The sequence below is a fragment of the Entelurus aequoreus genome, linkage group LG13 (assembly GCF_033978785.1).
Source record: "Entelurus aequoreus isolate RoL-2023_Sb linkage group LG13, RoL_Eaeq_v1.1, whole genome shotgun sequence".
NCBI classification, from domain to species: Eukaryota; Metazoa; Chordata; class Actinopteri; order Syngnathiformes; family Syngnathidae; genus Entelurus; species Entelurus aequoreus.
Window position 1 is genome coordinate 11805094 of NC_084743.1, and position 6000 is coordinate 11811093.

Here is a 6000-nt window from a genome sequence, read left to right on the forward strand (position 1 = left end):
CGTGTTGGAAAAGAGGAAAAAAATGACATGAATGTCAATGTGTTGTGCACAAGCATGCCATGAATAAATATTATTTCCATCTGAGTGGAAACCCAGTGATGGATGTGTGTGCTCCTTACAAGAAGATGACATCACTGCACACGTAGTAGACTTGTCAAAGACTTGCAAAAATACAGGTATTGAGATGATAGAGTACATCATGTTTGAGCTAATATAAAAGCTAATTAAAATGCATTATTTCACGTCTTTATTTCCAAGAATACATTTAGTACCCATTAGAGTACCAATAAATACTGGTGTCAATAAGGATATCGTATCGATAAATCCTTAAGTTTCTTTGCTCTGATTACTGCTTTGCACACTCTTGGCATTCTCTCCATGAGCTTCAAAAGGTAGTCACCTGAAATGGTTTTCACTTCACAGGTGTCATAGTTTTGATGCCTTCAGTGACAAGCTACAATGTAAACAGTCATGAAAATAAAGAGAACACATTGAATGAGAAGGTGTGCATAAATATATAAATATATATATATATATATATATATATATATATATATATATATATATATATATATATATATATATATATATATATATATATAAATATATATACAGCTGAATATGTTTAATGTACAAGTTTTTTAAAGTTAGTTTTTTAAACGTTTTTAAATAAATGACATTCACAGTAAACATTATTTGTATTGTTGGTATATATGTTAAAGGACAATATATTGTATAATTTTGTGAGCTTGTTGCAATAAAGTAGTGTGTGTATATATATATATATATATATATATATATATATATATATATATATATATATATATATATATATATATATACATATATATATATATATATATATATATATATATATATATATATATATATATATATATACATATATAGTCAAATTTTGACAAAATTAAATTGGAATTTGAGAAATAATTATTTATGAAATACAACAAACCTTTAACAGTTGAAATATATGACATTCACAGTAATCATTATTTGTATTGTTTGTATATATGTTAAAGGACAATATATTTTTAAATTTTGTGAGCTTGTTGCAATAAAGTAGTGTGTGTATGTATATATATATATATATATATATATATATATATATATATATATATATAGTCAAATTTTGACAAAATTAAATTGGAATTTGAGAAATAGTTATTTATGAAATACAACAAACCTTTAACAGTTGAATATGTTTATTTTACAGGTTTTTTTTTTCGTTTTTTTTTCTTTAGTTGTTCTTATAATATATATATATATATATATATATATATATATATATATATATATATATATATATATATATATATATATATATATATATATATATATATATACATATAGAATACAACAATATCATACATATATAACATATAAAATACAACAATATCATACATGTATAACATATAAAATACAACAATATCATACATATATAACATATAGAATACAACAATATCATACATATATACATATAGAATACAACAATATCATACATATATAACATATAAAATACAACAATATCATACATATATACATATAGAATACAAAAATATCATACATATATAACATATAGAATACAACAATATCATACATATATACATATAGAATACAACAATATCATACATATATACATATAGAATACAAAAATATCATACATATATAACATATAGAATACAACAATATCATACATATATACCATATAGAATACAACAATATCATACATATATAACATATAGAATACAACAATATCATACATATATAACATAAAGAATACAACAATATCATACATATATAACATATGTAATACCACAATATCATACATATATAACATATAGAATACAACAATATCATGCATATATAACATAAAGAATACAACAATATCATACATATATAACATATGTAATACAACAATATCATACATATATAACATATAGAATACAACAATATCATACATGTATAACATATAGAATACAACAATATCATGCATGGCAACTCCATGTAACATTGAATGAGTCCTGGGAGGTGTTCCGTGGATTCTGGCCCTCCTGAATCCACATTACAATATTGATACTGCAACAGAGTACCAAACTGGATAAACCGGTTTGTCCAAGCACACAATGTTGTCAGTCCCCGTAGGACAAACAGTGTAATTAGAACCTCACGCATGTTCTCTGTTGAAATAAGAAATAAGTTCGTACCACTAACACTTCAAAGCTCAGAAGCAAGACACGCTAACGATGACTGGCAGGGATGACCTTCAAAGAGTTGATGTGACATTTCCTCCCATCCCATCTATCAATGTGGCCTTTTATTTAGGGACCGTGTTGTTTACAAGGACCCCTGGGCCCGGCAGGGGGGGTCCGGCTGCGACGCCTGCGAGGCGTTTAATGGCATTTCAGGAACATATTTCCTCTTAAATGTGTCCCATATTGTCTTTTTCCTTCAGCCTGGCGTGGATTGGGCTGGCATTTTGAATATGAAACATAGGAGCATGTGCATTTGAAATATGAAAAAAGGGAGCGGGAACAAAGAGTGCTGCTTAAGTTGCAACAATCAGCAAGCGAGGCAAAGGCAGTGCTGCAGAGCAGCAACAATGCCATCCAGTGTTCACTTGCATAGTTGACAAGGCAGTGCACTCAAGTCATCACATCTAAGTACACTCACTAATATTGCACAGGCGGAAAATGTCGTTCATTTTTTTTCAATTAAATAAAAACGCTCTTCGGAGGTGTGGATGTAGTGTATGCAAATGGATCAACATGGACTGTTTTACAGCCCATAATATGCTGGTTCTTCAAAATAAAGGATCAGCATTTTCTGCACTATAGAGCACCGCACAGCTAAATATATATATATATATATATATATATATATATATATATATATATATATATATATATATATATATATATATATATATATATATATATATATATATATATATATATATATATATATATATATATATATTTTATATATTTTTTTTAGTTTTTTTAAGCCGCACCCACTACATTTTGGAAAAAGATAATAATTTTCCATATATAAGCCGCACCCGAATATAAGCCGCAGATATATATACGTTGTCAAATTAGTTATTTACACAGGAAGATTTTTACTAATGTTTATTTACGTATCTTCATTTTTTTCCAAAGGGTGTGTAAATATATATATATATATATATATATATATATATATATATATATATATATATATATATATATATATATATATATATATATATATATATATATATATATATATATATATATATATATATATATATATATATATATATATATATATATACATATATATATAATATCTATACATATAATGTGTAATATAACATATGTATGTTGCTGTATGTATACTTTTGACCCATAATGGTTGCAATATGTATATATATATATATACTGTACATATATATTTTTATATTATTATATATATATATGTATATACATATATATATATATATATATATATATATATATATATATATATATATATATATATATATATACATATATATATATATATATATATATATATATATATATATATATATATATATATATATATATATATATATATATATATATATATATATATGTACATATTTATATATATATATATATATATATATATATATATATATATATATATATATATATATATATATATATATATATATATATATATATATATATATATATATATACAGTATATATATTAGAGATGTGCGGTGTGCGGACACAACCGCGGAGTTTGCGGATAATCCGCGGGTCGGGCGGTTGCATGACGAAAAAAATAGATTTTAAATAGATTCGGGCAGGTGGCGGTTGAACCAATTGGAAATATAAATACATAGTTAAATGTTGTTACCCACATACGAAAAACGAGCAGCACTCTTTGAAACAAGCAATTATTCATCAGGCACTGCTGCAGCTGTCACGCCAAATGTATTCCCCCCTACAAAAATCCCCCCCCCCCTCCATTTACTTCCGGGGCTGCGTCCAATAAAGTCACAAAGATGCCGGGGGTCCTTAACCGTGTCCTGTTTCGCGCCTGTACAAAAAAAAACAATAATCGATTTCTTCCGATTCCAGCAGCTGTCAAAGACGAAGTATCCTTCCAGCGACGGGCAGTCAAAGCCCAAGTGTTATCGATCGCTGTCAATCACGTAAGAGGAAACATGACCACGGAAGTAAATGGGGGGGGGGGGGTTTGTAGGGGGAAGAAATTTGGCGTGACACAGCACAACACAACACAACAGAAGAAGAAGAAAAAAATACAAAGATGGTGGCAGCAAACGTAGTATGCGACAAACTAAAAAAGGGAATACTAAAGACCAGGGAAAAAAGAACAATAATAGTCAACACTTTCTTAATGGAAATGACAATAATATTATAATAATGATAAATAATATTACCAAGAGATATTAATGTGTGGCACGCATTGAATGTCTCTGCTGCATTGGATCAGTCTCCTTTCTTTAACAGGAATGCCTTGCATCGTCTATATTAGATATATAACAATGGGTGGGTGGCGGGTGGTGGGTGGCGGGCGGTTGTGGTTTTGATAAAATGTTAGTTCGGGTGGATGACGACTTTTGTGATGCGGTTGCGGATGAAATAATTGCCTATCCGCGCATCTCTAATATATATATATACTGTATATATATATATATATATATATATATATATATATATATATATATATATATATATATATATATATATATATATATATGGTGGCGGGCACTAGGACCATGCTCACACTCAGCAGAATGGGTGTGGTTTTATGTGCCTGTTGTGTTTTATATATATGTATATATATATATATATATATATATATATATATATATATATATATATATATATATATATATATATGTATATATATATATATATATATATATATATATATATATATATATATATATATATATATATATATATATATATATATATTTTTTTTTTTTTTTTTTTTATTTATCTTATTTTTTTTTTTTTTTTTATTTAATTAATTATTTTTGTTTTTTATTTATTTATTTATCTATTTATTTATTTTTTTACCTAAAACTTACTTTGTATGTTGAAAAATGCATGCAGGAAAAAAAGAGGCTGACTCCTAATGTTCTGTGTGAGAAATAATGATGTGACCAGTAGAGGGAGCTAATCTACAATAATTACAGCATCAAAGATCGTGTGCAGGCAGCAGACAAGAAGACATGAGGGACAGGATTCAGGAGTGAGGTGGAAATGAAGTGAGAAGTGGATGAATAAATGTGTCCTCCTAAAGGATTTGTGGGCCTTTGAAAGACAACCCTCCAAAATAAAAGCCCTTCAAACGACAAGCTTGTTATTATAGTTCATTTTTGTGACTGTTTGTTTTTTTATTTAATCAAAATCAGTTATAAGATGATATGAGGATCACAATACTAAAATATACAGAAATATTAGTTTAATGGTGGCAAATATTCTGACTATACTTTAAATACCTTTTAAATATAATGACATCAGCGACATCAGTGACCTCATTATTTTCAATTTTCAATCACAAAAAAATAAATAAAATTGTAGCACAAAAGCATTTAAACCAAGAGTTTCAAAAAAATGTTTCATATTTGACAAATAATTTTACAAAACAAAGTGAAATAAAAGAGAAAAAAAGGTGTAATGTAACAATACATTATTGCAATACAATATTACCACAATGGCAGTTGTATTTTCTTTAAAACTGTCACTGCTCCAAAAATAAAATAAAATAATACAAAAATAATACAAATGTATAATCCACAGATACATTTAAAGTTGATCGAGAGATTAAGTGTTGAAAGTAAAAATAATTATTGATATATGACTTTTATGTGTCAGATTCTTTTTAACTATTACTGTTAAAAAAAAAAAAAAAAAAAAAAAAACAATGTTGTTGTAAATTTTTCACCTATTTAAGGCTCCAATTATTTCACTTTAA